This window comes from Sinocyclocheilus grahami, unplaced genomic scaffold, assembly GCF_001515645.1.
Source record: "Sinocyclocheilus grahami isolate Dianchi unplaced genomic scaffold, SAMN03320097.WGS_v1.1 scaffold1924.1, whole genome shotgun sequence".
NCBI lineage: Eukaryota > Metazoa > Chordata > Actinopteri > Cypriniformes > Cyprinidae > Sinocyclocheilus > Sinocyclocheilus grahami.
The window spans coordinates 182,603-197,288 of NW_015507103.1; the positions used below are offsets into that span (position 1 = coordinate 182,603).

Consider the following 14,686-nt stretch of genomic DNA (forward strand, 5'->3'; position numbering starts at 1 on the left):
AGCGCCAAAAACCATAGCGCACGGCAAATGTCCGTGCTTAAAAACCAAAATCAATGTACGTGCCTTAATTAATGTAGTGCAGGAGTAGAGACAGGAAAAACCCTGCTCACTCTGCAGCCTGAGTCACTATGGCATTAGGTGTAAAACAGCCTGCCATAGGAATTTACTCTAGATATGTGAGCGTGCCCACTGATTTGTTCCAGCTCCAAGCATCAGCAGAGCTGAAAGAAAAATGAACAGCCGGGCAGATTAAGGCTTGGTAGCATGAAGCGCCAAGACCATAATGTATGACAAACACCTGCTGCAGGACTCCTAGAGTCTGTGCCTAAAAGCAGTACATGAAATAAGAGCTGGAAGCGTACGCACCAATTCAATGCACGTGCTTGCATTAGTGCAGCGCAGAAGTAGAGAGAGAGAGAGATATGAAAACCGGTCTGCTCAACTCTACAGAGTCACTATGGCATTAGGTGTAAAACAGCTTGCCATAGGAGTTTACTCTAGATATGCGAGCGTGCCCAGGGATTTGTTTCAGCTCAAAGCATCAGCGGAGCTGAAAGAAAAATTAACAGCCGGGCAGATTAAGGCTTGGTAGCATGAAGCGCCAAGACCATAATGTATGACAAACACCTGCTGCAGGACTCCTAGAGTCTGTGCCTAAAAGCAGTACATGAAATAAGAGCTGGAAGCGTACGCACCAATTCAATGCACGTGCTTGCATTAGTGCAGCGCAGAAGTAGAGAGAGAGAGAGATATGAAAACCGGTCTGCTCAACTCTACAACCTGACCATATAGCATTAAATGTTAAAACAGCTTGCTACTTAATGTTTCAGCTCAACGCAGCAGCAGAGCTGAAAGAAATATTATATTACTCGGGCAGACCAACGCTCTGTAGCATGAAGCGCCAAGACCATGGTGCACGACAAAATATCTGCTGCAGTACTCCTTAGAGTCTGCGTCTAAAAAGTACACGAACAAGAGTTGGACGCTTAAGCGACAAATCAAATGAACGTGACTGCGTCAGTGCAGCGCAGCAGGTAACGTTAGAGAGGGGGGGGGACCGCCAGCTCACTGTTATAGCTTGCTATAAGAAAACTCTGAAACACGTGAGCTCTTCCACTTGTTTCAGCTCGACGCAGCAACGGAGCTGAGATAAGTAGTTGGGCAACTAATGCTTGGTAGCTCGAAGCGCCAAATCATAGTGCACAACAAACATCTGCTGCAGGACTCCTCAGTGTCTGCATCTAAAAAGAGTACACGAACAAAGAGTTGGAAGCATAAGCGCCAAATCAAATGAACGTGTCTGCATTAGTGCAGCGCAGCAGTAGAGAGAGAGAGAGTGGGAAAAACCGCCTGCTCACTGTTATAGCATGTTATAAGAAATACAATAAGCTCTTCCACTTATTTGTTTCAGCTCAATGCAGCATCGGAGCTGAAAGAAATAGTAATTAGTCGGGCAAACTAATGTTTGGTAGCTCGAAGCACCAAAAACCATAGTGCACGACTTGACGTCCTAAAAATCAGTCCCTCTCATGTTGTTTAATAAACTTGAGAAACACTTGATCCAGGGAGGGAGTAGAGCAACGGGGATTTTATATCAGTAAGCTCGCCCCTTAACCCATAGCTTATTTCTACAGCTTGTGTCACCTGCGAGCTCGAGCCCAAGGCTGCTGTAGAGTATACATCATCTAATCCGCAGCTGAAAGAATCGATTACAAGCTTCCGGAGCGGGAATTAGATTTGACTAACCACCTGACTCACGAGGCGCTCTTCTGATGAACGCACGTGGTCTGGGGAAGAGAGCCAGAGAGAAGGGGATTAATTCCGTTCTCTCACTCTCTGTACACTCGGGCTCATGCCCGTCACCCCAAGCATCGAGCTCGTGCGGCGCCTCGGCAACCGCAGAACTGGAACAGCGGGGGTTGAACGAACATCTCTCCTTCCTCAGAAAGAGAGCGAGCCCAGAGCGCAACTTACTCACAAACACAGATATCACGGATACAAAAATAGATAAAGGCCGCAAAGCGGTCTTCCTACCTGTTTCCTCGTGAGTCTGTGTGACATGCATCCATACATATCGGAAACTCATTGTGTCCGCCTTAGAGGAGTAAACTGCTCTATATAAATAGATGGCTTAGAACACAAGAAACTCTTTCCGACGGGCAACAGATGATTAGCTTCCTGAAGGAATTAAAATCCGATTAAATAGCGCACAGCACGCATATATGAGCATACGTGACGTATGCTTGGGGCGGTGCTAAGCGCGATTGGCCAATAAATTGGCATGATGGTATAAGGGCTTCAGACATTCGTCACACCGGAGGTGTTCCCAAAGCGATGACGTCATCGCAGCATTGAAGTGAGCCTATGAGAGGGAACCTCCAAGAAACACTTCATAAAGCTCCAATATAAGGGGCTTTCCCTACTATTAATGCTTAGACAATTTACACTGCACACATCTGTGGTGCAGTGTGGCTCTGATACGGTCACTGAAGCTGATTGCGGCCACTGAATACTTGTGTTTATGTTTTTATACAGTCTGTGGTTTATTCCAGCCGTTATTTGTTGCATTATCATAATTTTTCTGTAACTCTGACTACATGTACTAAAAAAATTGAGAAATAATATTTCATAAAAACCTTTAAAATTGCCAGAGAAGTAAGGTAACACCAGTGACAAAAAAATGGTACATGTGGTCTTTAAATAAATGCACAAAAAATATAAAAAATCATTAAGCTGTCATATATCTGTATTCATAAAGTCAAAAGATGATATAATAATGTGGTCTAAGTTTAAATGTTGAAAAAAGAAATACATTTTAAGACATCTTGCCATACCAAAAGTGGACATTTCTGTAGAATGACCCAATACATTTTTATCGACATTTATAAAATATCGCCTAAGTTTTGCGCAAATCTGTAACGTTTCCATTACAGATTTGCGCAAAACTTTGGCGATATTTTATAATATTATATATATAAGATTATAGTACATTGAAGAATGATCATATGAAGGCTACGCCATGTGACCTGTAAATGCGAAAAAGCCGTTTCCATTGCAGTTTTGCAAATTATTCCTTTTTCGCATTGCCTGAAAAACCACCTCATGCGAGCGTGAAAACTTTTTTGCGATATATGGGCGTTTTTGCGAAATTGATGCGTCTCCATTAGGAGTATTTTCAATTCGCAATTTCAATTTGCGCAATTTGAAGGGTAATGGAAACGCGCCTCTTAAGAATTGGAATTTTCGAATCTTGCCGATAGTCGACTGATATCATATGTTTGGGGGCGGGGCAAAATACATTAACAAGAGTCAAGTCAGACTGGACAGTCATAATTACATGAACACACAGGGGAATATGTGTAACGGACGCCTCGCAGATACCAACAGTGTAAATAATGTTTTATATTTTGATTAGAAGATAGTTAACATTAAACGTCAGCGAAACCCTAAGAATTCACAACATTTTTTTTTTACATTAGTGCTCTCATTATAACGTTAGGCCATGTATATGACTGTAGTTACAGTTAGTTATAGTTGGACATATGTTATTAATGTTCTGCATTTCTGTTTTGAGCTGCGCGCTGAAGATGACCAATAGAATGAAGTATTTGATAGCAGGATTTTAATCAGTGGGATTTAACTCATCATTTATATCATATAGAATACGCTTCGTTACTTATTCAACATAACGTTAATATTACGACTAATGGGCTATCTGCACAAAATGCTCCGAATGCACATGAACGTGTCTGCGCGGCTCTGGATGAACTCCTTTTGTGGACGCGTTCTTCACGCAACAACGAGCAGAAACACAGCAACTAAACTCAAAATTCACAGCGTTTTATTATAATAGTGTTCTCATTATAATGTTATGTGTATGACAGTCCCAGTCATAGTTATTACTATTCTGCATTGTCGTTTGTACTGCTCGCGCTGCGCGCTGAAGAGATAATCACCATACAAACGCTTTACTGCAGCGCAACTCAACCAAATAATATATAAACTGACTGAAATGTTTTGAAATCACTTGTACCCTACCTGATCGAAAAAATCCAGTATTTCACTCTGCCTGTGTCAATTTGAGTCTTGTTAAAGTTTTAAATCCATGCCGCCAAGATGCTTCTCTGTTGGTCACGGACTATAGAAAGTGAAATGTAAAGGGGTCGTATGATGTTGCTAAAAATAACATAATTTTGTATATTTGGTGTAATGAAATGTGTTTATGTGGTTTAAAGTAAAAAAACACATTATTTTCCACATACTGTACATTATTGTTTCTCGTCTATGCCCCGCCTTTCTGAAACGCGTCGATTTTTACAAAGCTCATCGGTCTGAAAAGCGAGGTGTGCTGTGATTGGACAGCTATCCAGTGCGTTGTGATTGGCTGAATACCTCAAGCGTGAGACGGAAATGTTACGCCCCTCACCATACTGTGATGCCCTGTCAGGCCGGAGCGACGAGACAAAAACATTAAACCCATTACAAACGAGGCATTTGTTGCATCCAGTGGGGACATAATTACTGATTATAATGACTTATACTGTCTTTTTACGTGTTGCGTTGCATCGCGCCGCGTAAACATAAAACCATGTCTGCATTTGTGATCGGAGAAATGACAAACAACAAGCGCTGCTCTACACTGCCCAAAACTCGTGTTTGAGTCGTCAGTGGCAAATCCTTTAAATATAAAAAACGTACTTACAGTCTGTGAGTCAGAACAGCCGGCATTGTAGTCTACTCTCCCAGGATCAGGAAACAGTCCTCCATAAAATGTGCTGCACACATCTGAATATTTGGGTTGAAGTGTTCTGGAACAGTGTTGTAAATACAACTTAACACTGATTTCTAGTCGTGTCCTCTTTTGGAAGACCAAACAAAGTAGTTTCACTTTCACAATGAAATAGAGCGTTACACACGGCGGCCTTGAATGAGCGACAGCCGGCGGATTCGACGAAGGAGCGTCCGGAGGGCTTGCGGCAGCCACATGTGACGACCCCAGGCTGGACTCCGCTTCGTCCACGGTGAAAGCCGATCCGGCGATCCACAGCGCGAAGTTGACGACCAGCACAGATCAGCACTAGGCATGACGAAGTGGATTATCGGCCTCTTTTGGAAGACCAAACAAAGTAGTTTCGCTTTCACAACGAAACACGCAGCATCTTCACGACATGGCGGCAGCAACAACAATACTACAGCGAGAATCAAAGTTACGCCGCCTTTCTTTGCGTGAACATTTGGGCGGCGTTATGCAAATCTTCCCACATCGTGACGTAGATATGTGGGGGCGTGTTAGAATGAGCCGTTTTAGGTAGGCGTGGTTGACGCTTAACTTTTATAAAGAATATCTCTTTGGATTTGAGACTTTAGTCTTTGCAACTTTACAGATCTTCTTTATGCACCAAGAGCTTGTAACACTCCAAAGAGAAAGGAAAAATTGAAATCGCATCATATGACCCCTTTAAATCTATACAGGTGGTTGGATTTATACACACACATTAAAATATTTATTTGAAGCTTCTTTCTTTTCAGATTCTTATTTACAGGATTATAGGCTGTATATTAATTTATTGGAAGAAAACCAGTAGTTCTGTGAAATTAGACATTTGAGCAGCATCCCCATATATCCAAAATGGCATGATCATAACACCCCACGAATATTCGACTGTGAGATTGGTAGTCGAATCAGGCTCCTCCTATCAAAGCATTGAATCGTTTACTATTCGGGGTTACCCTTATATATCCTCTGATATGAAGTTGTATAACTTATAGAAATCTGTATCATACATTTAGTGTGTTAGTCCAAAGGAAATGTGACTACTTATAATATGCTGGAAAACCTGCATCTGTTACTGTGTTTCAAACAGCAAAAATGTGATGCACAACTCATTCTGAAGTTCAACCACATGCTAATTAATAATATTAATAATAATAATAATAATAATAATAATAATGAGACACGCATCTTGAGATCAAACTGTCTGGACAGAGAAAACAACTCTTATGAAAAAGAAGTTTATTCAAGTGTGCTATTAGTATACTTCTTTTAAACTAAAAATAGGAAAGTATACGTTCAGTCTACTACTTATTTACTTCTCAGAAATATACTTGAAATGACAATTAAGTACACTTGACTTATACTTAGAAAAAGTTTAAATATATTTGAGCTATACTTGTGCTCTGGGAATCCATGGTTTCGTTGTTATACTGTAGGGGGCGCTATTACACATTTTCTGTACAGAAACAAGCCAAGAAGAAACCGAAACAACAGATGCTTCCACATGTAATGTAACACGATCATCCAATAGGGACTGGCTGCAGACATACTGGGCGAGTGGAGCTCTACTCAAGAGCGGAAATATCTCACCTCCACTAGTGACCCGTCCGCCATGTTGGTCAGGGCAAGACTGCCTTAAAAACAAATAGAGGTAAATGGGGGAGCTGCATTTTTTTTTTCTAGATAAAAACACGATAACGTTTACATTTATCAGCCGATTTCATTGGTTTGTGATCTACATGGAATTAAAAATAACGCTGTCTCCAGTTATTTAGTTAGGCTTGGAAAATTAGAAATTTTCGTTAGAAATTGTAAAAGCTTACACTTGTCACACTTGTCAAGTTTGTTGATTTGGCAAATTTTTTTTCTGGTAACAATTAATGTAGTATAATCTAATTTACATTAAATATTTTTTTTTCTTTGTGGTAATAGCTTTCTCTGTCTTCAACCCCAACATTTTAGCTTTTCTTGTGCTTCAGGTCAGAACATAGCTCATTCCCATTGAAATACTGGAAACAAATCGAAATAATACATCTTTAAGTTCTAATAATTGACCATCATTGATAAAATGGAATAAAATCAGTAAATACAAATCAAAAATTGACACTGGTAGTCTGCTTTCTATATTTTCATAGCAGGATACAGATATAAACTCCACATCAAACAATAAGAAATGTAACTGATAATCCTTCATGGATCCAGTAAGAGTTACAGTGGTAAAACATTATGCACTAATACAGTGCAGTGTAATAGAGTAAAAATAGTAAAAGTGTTATGTGATATTTAAAAAGTATGTGTAGTACAAATTGTACTAAAGTGATAATAAAATAGTGAGTACAACAGTACAATAACATGTAAGTGATATAATAACAGGTTTCAGTTCTTGCTGTCTCTGAGAATAGTTTTTTTTTTGAGAATTTTTTTTTTAGTTGTGTAGTTCAAAACCTGACTAATAAGGATTAATTCTCAGCTGGTTCCCTCAAGGTTTACCAATGGGTTTTTATAATGGGGTTTTACAAATAATGGATAAAATAAGGTATGTGATAAAAATAACTTGACAATACTTTTGCTCTACCATGCAAATTACACACACTCATGCAGAAAACGCAAATTTTCAAGCCGTTAACAAAAAAATAAACAAATGCTCCTATCTTGATCACTAATATATAAGCATATTTTTTTCTCTGCATCTCTATTTCATATGAAATAATAGGAACATTCTATCCAAACATGAATCTCTTTTTTTAAGAACTGGTTTGACAACAATATTAAATGGGTTAGTCAGTTCCCTTTCATGGGAACTTCGAACTGGTCCTCTAGGGGTCGCTATGGGGAACGCCTCGTCGTGACCCGTGTCTGAAGCATACATTGAAAAAAACACCAACGAGGCAACAGCCATGACGTCACTACCGGTGCGACTATAGTATAAATAGGCGCCGGGAGAACACATCATTCTCTTCTTCGTCTTCATTGACTGTTCTGTTTGAAGCGTGCATTTCCAAGGAAAAAGTAAGAGCTATCTCTATTCATTATGGCGAGCACTATTTGACACCAGATGACACACACGATCTAATGCTGTGTGCAATCAGTGCTATGGCTCATGGGATATGATGACATGCAACAGTAGGTGTAGTGCGAGAGTCAATGTAATGGAAAGGGTGACCTCTGGTGGTGATTGAACGGAAGTCCATGGACAGGATTCGTGACACGCATGTTCATTTTTAAAAATATGTAATGTGACGTTAAGCTGGATGTTTTTTTAAATCAATTTATTTACACTTTTATGTACTCCTCAGTCTCTTCTGTGTCTTCCACGGTGGGTATTACTGTTCTACAGGATGTGCAACCGAACAAGGCACGCTGGAAACAGTCACCCAGTACAGTCCAGCTGAATCGGGTAAGGTGTTTTTTTTTTTTTTTGTTAATTTTGTTTTGTTTTTTAAATTACTGTTAGTTTTTTTTTTAAAATAGTTTTAAGACTAACAAAAAAAGACACATTGTAGTACTTTGCTGTTATTTTCATAGCTAAACCATGCCTTAATGGAGACGGGACCAGCCGATGAATTTTTGGCATCTGTTGGAACTACAGTCCTCACCAGGATGGATTTCCTTACTTTAGGGCACCAACCTGATGTAGAAGCAACAGTGAGATGCGGCAAACATAATATATTTTTACCCTTTAACCCATGCAGTACAGTATAGTACTATGTGCCCTTTTATGTCCTTAAATTTTCACAGATTGTTAATGCATTTCTTTGAATGTTAACAGATTTTGAATGCCTGTCTTTCTGTTGTGAAGGATACTGCTGAACTTCAGGTAATACAAAGACTTCCCTTGATCAAATATTCTGTATGCACGATGTGTGGAAAAAATGGGAATGTGGTTCCTTACTTAACTGTAGCACTTTTACTTAACAGGGCATAATGGTCCATGTCTTTAATTCTATAATAGACAGAGACTTGGTTGCCACCCTTCTGCGCAGACCCAATGTGCAATGTTCCTGTGAGTATCATTGTATTGTGACTGAGGCAGTATGAAGCCATTTTAAAAATATATATATTCTAAATAACTTATCTATTTATAAATGTCTAAATTGATTTCATATTTACTTTTTTTCTTAGGAAAATCTAGCAAATGTTATGTTGTTTTATGATATGTTGTTTTAATAAGATAATTGTCATTTTAACATCAACTCGTTATTACGAGAAAAGATGTCGTTTATACAACATAATCGAGTGGACAAAATAAATGTTTGTGGCAGCAATGCGCTACCGTACGTTTTAACTATAAAGTGCAAATAATTTCATTACATATATCAGATCAAACTCTCTTCATAAGCTCTTTATATTTTAAACATTTGAAGGTCAGACGCGGAACGAAAACAACTCAGAAAAAAGAGGAGACTAGAAAGAGCAGGTATGGGTTCTACTTTTATTCTTGTACAGCACAATTAACAGGGTTTTGACATCGACGCTACTCTTATTACTCTCCAATTTAGAGGCAATGGAAGCCCCCCCACCTCTTGATTACTTGACCACGGTAAGCACAGTATAAAATCCTATCAATCTATCAGTTTCCTTTCTTAATATGTCTTATCTACAGTCACATTTTAGACTGACTGTTGGTTATTTTGGACAGATGCCACTGGAGATCCTCGGGCAGATCCTGTTGAGAGTGGTCTCAGACGACGGAGACATGGCCTTTATGAGACTTTCTCTCACGTGCAAGCTTAGGAACATTGTCAGTGAGACAAAATTCAAAGAAGAGCCACTTCATGCGGCTAGTCAGTAAGTTCTTTAACTCTGTGTAGTGAGTACTGTAAAAAGTATTTGAGTGTCTGTCTGTCTGTTTCCTCTCATCTATCTGTCTGTTTTTTGTTTTTTTCTGGTAGACTGTATTGCCCTCAACTGTAAAACTTTCCCATAAAAAAAAAAAAAAACTTTCAGGCTATGCTTTCTCAAGCCAAACCAACCTAAATTTTGACTTGACAAACTTTTTAAATTTAGCTTTTTTTAATTTGACTTTTCAGTCCGAGTTAAACCTCTTTTTTGGCTCATTTTATCAGTAAAGGAAAACATGCCTAATAATTAATAATTCTGCACACCTGAATGTAAGGAGTTTTTCACTTCCGGCCTTCATGGACAATTATATATCACTTATAAATGATTAAATACTAAATCAATAGTAGTTAAGATTTATGTGGTCTGGAATTGGTAAAAAAGTGCTTTAAAAAAAAAAGACTAGAAAATCAACTTGCCTAATAATTATGCACACCGTATAGTTGATGGTAATGTTAATTATAAATTAAATCTCTTAGGTAATGTTACAATTACCGTACGTTTTAACTATAAAGTGCAAATAATTTCATTACATATATCAGATCAAACTCTCTTCATAAGCTCTTTATATTTTAAACATTTGAAGGTCAGACGCGGAACGAAAACAACTCAGAAAAAAGAGGAGACTAGAAAGAGCAGGTATGGGTTCTACTTTTATTCTTGTACAGCACAATTAACAGGGTTTTGACATCGACGCTACTCTTATTACTCTCCAATTTAGAGGCAATGGAAGCCCCCCCACCTCTTGATTACTTGACCACGGTAAGCACAGTATAAAATCCTATCAATCTATCAGTTTCCTTTCTTAATATGTCTTATCTACAGTCACATTTTAGACTGACTGTTGGTTATTTTGGACAGATGCCACTGGAGATCCTCGGGCAGATCCTGTTGAGAGTGGTCTCAGACGACGGAGACATGGCCTTTATGAGACTTTCTCTCACGTGCAAGCTTAGGAACATTGTCAGTGAGACAAAATTCAAAGAAGAGCCACTTCATGCGGCTAGTCAGTAAGTTCTTTAACTCTGTGTAGTGAGTACTGTAAAAAGTATTTGAGTGTCTGTCTGTCTGTTTCCTCTCATCTATCTGTCTGTTTTTTGTTTTTTTCTGGTAGACTGTATTGCCCTCAACTGTAAAACTTTCCCATAAAAAAAAAAAAAAACTTTCAGGCTATGCTTTCTCAAGCCAAACCAACCTAAATTTTGACTTGACAAACTTTTTAAATTTAGCTTTTTTTAATTTGACTTTTCAGTCCGAGTTAAACCTCTTTTTTGGCTCATTTTATCAGTAAAGGAAAACATGCCTAATAATTAATAATTCTGCACACCTGAATGTAAGGAGTTTTTCACTTCCGGCCTTCATGGACAATTATATATCACTTATAAATGATTAAATACTAAATCAATAGTAGTTAAGATTTATGTGGTCTGGAATTGGTAAAAAAGTGCTTTAAAAAAAAAAGACTAGAAAATCAACTTGCCTAATAATTATGCACACCGTATAGTTGATGGTAATGTTAATTATAAATTAAATCTCTTAGGTAATGTTACAATATACACAGTGAAGTATAGTGCAACAGAATGTTCATAAAGTGTAAATAAAATACTACACAGATATTACAGAATAAACTCTGTAATTCCGTATAATTTTACCTCAGATGATACATGACTAAAATCCTAGATATGTGCTGTACTTCATTTTACTTTTTTTCACCTTAGCGTTTTTTTATGTACTTCTACATTTTATTAGAGTATTCTGTTAAGTTCGCGCATGCGTTTTTAAAGGAGGGCAGAGCAAATAAGACGCTGAAAGAAGGTCTTGCTTTAACTTCAATCGGGTCGATTTACGCCATGTTTATTTCGTTTGACGAAAATTGTTTAAAACGGAGTTGTATGGATTAGTTATCGTCGCTGTAAAGCACAGTTTCACCGTTTCAACACATAAAGTTTGAGTTCATAGCGTTGTTCACGAGGAGGCAAAAAACACAAGACTGCAACAAGGTTGGGCTTATTCATTGACTGAGTTTATTAATACACAGTTTGCATTATTAAGTTGTATTTGGACCTGTAAGGGTAATTTAGTAGTGATGCATGGAGATAATGCTTGCGATCCAAACGAAACTGAAACTAAACAGACTGGGGCGAAACAAAGCTTACTGATATTAATTAGACTTCATTTGAATTAACTAAACAACTTGTAAATAGTGTAATATGTGTTAAAAATGTCACACTTGTTATTTTAGATGGTATTACCAGCATAACCTCTGGTTAAGCCAGTGGTGTAGTTAATTTCTGGGTCAATGGCTGGACAGATTCCCCATCAGACACCAGACTAGAAATAACCAGCTCATATCAGACATATCCTCAACACATTATGATATGCTTGAGTCTAATGATTAAATGGTTTCTTATGCCTATAAGGGCAATTTTAATTTTACAGTGCTTAAAGAAAATAAATAGTCAACTTGCCATAATTAATTCACTTTCACTTTAACTCTTCACAATACATTTTAAATGCACCATTATGAAAACGAAAGATGGCAGATTCTTAAGCTTCTCCGAATTTTACAAGTTCTACTTTTTTCTTTATAGTATTGAGCTATACAGCTTCTCAGCCTCCGAACAAATACAGGTAAACACATTTTGCCCATTTAATACCAACGGCTAAGTGTCTGAAATTCAGTGTGGAGTTTGAAGATGTGCTGATGAATATTAAGCATCTTATTCTCTCAAACAGGGCATACAGTGGGAATCCAATTAATTAAAGCTGTATTATCCAGATTGTTTACCCATCCTGATTTGTGTCACTCTTTCTCTGTAGGGTTTGAACGATCTGGGAGAAGACCGCTGGAATTGAACAGACGCCATGAAAAAATTTCTCCAAAATGCAATGAGCATATAAAGAAAATGACTGAAGTCGTCAATGAGTTTGAAAACGATTTCAGTCTTGCTTTTAAAACCCTCATTATAGGAGCAGTTGTTGGAATAGGTGGCTTGGTTTTAGGATTAGCTTTAGCTGCATTTACTGGAGGGGCTTCTGCCATGGTCTCTGGATTGGGGACAGCTGCGCTCGCAGGTGCTGGAATTGCTCTTGATATTGGGGAATTCAAGAAAACACAGCAGGAGAAGAACTTAAGACAAACCATAGAAAAATAACTTGAGGAATTTCAGAATAAAATCAGCCCTATTATTAACATGCTAGAGAAGATTAGTAATACCCTACGCTATCAAAGCACAAAGCCAATGCACTACGGGAACGTTTCTCCGACTGCTTTGAAAAAATACACCTCTTCCAGAGAGATAGCAGCAGAGAAGTGGGTGCACGGAAACATTTGGCTGGAGATCTTTCAGAAATTGTAGCTGAGATGAGTTCTGTGCTTGTAATTCTGGAAGAGATCATCGAAGACAAAGAGGAGCAAGATGACGATGACAACCCTGAAGAAACACCCGCACATGAACAAATAGATGAAAAAGAGTTCAAGAAAAAAGCTGAGAAATTCATTGATGAAATGAGGAAAGGAATCGATCAGTTACAGAATGTCATGAATGAAATTGATCTAACAAAACAAAGACTATTATAAAAATAATAATAAAATCTGATGAAATAAAACTATGTGAACAACTGACAGAAAACAACAGCCCAACTAGCATCTCAATGTATTGAATGATATAAACATCCAATTGTCCTACAGTGATTAATGTTATAAAAATGTACCTGTTAACTCTATCAGGTCTATCAGGTATGTTAGAATTATACAGGAAATATATATATATTGGATGTGCAGAAACTTACAGTGATTACATTGATTTTCTATGTATATTAGATTATTTTTTATGTATATACTGTGCTTTATTATAATTTTTTTTTTACTTTTATTACACTAAGATATATTACAATGTAGACCCAATAAAAAATAAAGTAATTACAAACAGAATAAAGTAATTATCTTTAAATCTTAATGGTCTTTTCTGGTTTAATTCATTGCATTGAGTGTAAATGTATCACACTTTTGTGCCAGATACTTTTTCTCCCACACGTAGTCCTTTTCATTTTCACAGTCCACTAGATGAGCTCAAGAGCAGGTGAGATGATATTTCTGATTGTAGTCTCTTCAGTGAATTCACAACTCTCCTTCTGCTCCTGACTCTCCCTCCCCTTACTGTAAATTCATCATTAGTACTAAGATATATATTTTTTCTCTCATTCAGCACGAATTCAAATGTTTCCATATTCATGATGCATTTGATTGCTAAACTATTATTTAGTATGTAAACCATGGCTTTGTACTTAACGCGGATTGTACTACGGATTATTTTAATTAACGAGTGTATCTATATGTTTGGTTGACTGTATATGTAAGGGATAATTCACATATTAAAGATGTTAATAATATTTGCGCTGCAATATTTGACCGGAATGATAAAAATAATGGTTATTTTCGTCAGTTATAACTTGTTAGATGTAGCATTAAACTCGCATTTGTCACAAAAACACGCACACTCACACACACACACTGTGTAATATATTAATTATTATTATATTAATATATAATATTCTGATAATGAACAGGCTGGAGCATTTGCAGTGCTGTATTGTGTGTGTGTGAGGCACCTTCGAGATCAAACAGCGGAACATACTCCTTAATTTGTGATCATACAGTTCATTTGAAACTGCAATGTGTTGATTTTTATTTTAGGATGCGCTTTGTCATCTCGGTTTCCTTTCCGTAAACTTGTTTGTAGAGCGTCGCGCCGCACAAAAATTAACCATCAGCATATACACCTGTTAACCTGTTGATTATTTAAGTCAAATATATTTTTCGTATTCAATCCTTTTATATATAGACTATAATTTAATAAAAACAGTTTTTGTTATTTTTAGTTAAACTTCATCTCTGTTGCTCGTCCGCCGCATTCTTTCTCTCCTCTGACCCTGTAGTTCTCGCGGTTAGTGTTTGTGGCACCAGTCCCAGTGTTTCTTCAGTTACTCCTGCTATTTCTTGATGTTGAGAGTTCGGTGTCGCACATAGATTGCACTTGACAATGCCTTCTTATCATTTTCTCTGATTAACTG

General features: G+C 37.6%; 3 long non-coding RNA genes and 1 pseudogene across 3 annotated transcripts in view; 3 read left to right on the forward strand and 1 right to left on the reverse strand.

The window, feature by feature from the left end:
* Window positions 1–9,486, reverse strand: part of LOC107573376 (uncharacterized) — a 26,670-nt gene extending 17,184 nt beyond the window's left edge. The window contains exons 1-2 of the long non-coding RNA XR_001607498.1: window positions 9,412–9,486; window positions 4,005–4,007 (exon numbers count right to left, since the gene is read on the reverse strand). This is a non-coding gene — a long non-coding RNA (uncharacterized lncRNA). The remainder of the gene's footprint in view (window positions 1–4,004; window positions 4,008–9,411) is intronic.
* On the forward strand, window positions 9,114–9,472 carry LOC107573375 (uncharacterized). Its single transcript, XR_001607497.1, has 3 exons — window positions 9,114–9,191; window positions 9,274–9,314; window positions 9,414–9,472. It is a non-coding gene; the product is annotated as an uncharacterized lncRNA (long non-coding RNA).
* A 688-nt stretch (window positions 9,487–10,174) lies between the features above and the next one.
* LOC107573374 (uncharacterized) lies at window positions 10,175–10,559 on the forward strand. Its single transcript, XR_001607496.1, has 3 exons — window positions 10,175–10,252; window positions 10,335–10,375; window positions 10,475–10,559. It is a non-coding gene; the product is annotated as an uncharacterized lncRNA (long non-coding RNA).
* A 1,758-nt stretch (window positions 10,560–12,317) lies between these two features.
* Window positions 12,318–13,414, forward strand: LOC107573370 (uncharacterized; annotated as a pseudogene).
* The last annotated feature ends 1,272 nt before the right edge of the window (window positions 13,415–14,686 follow it).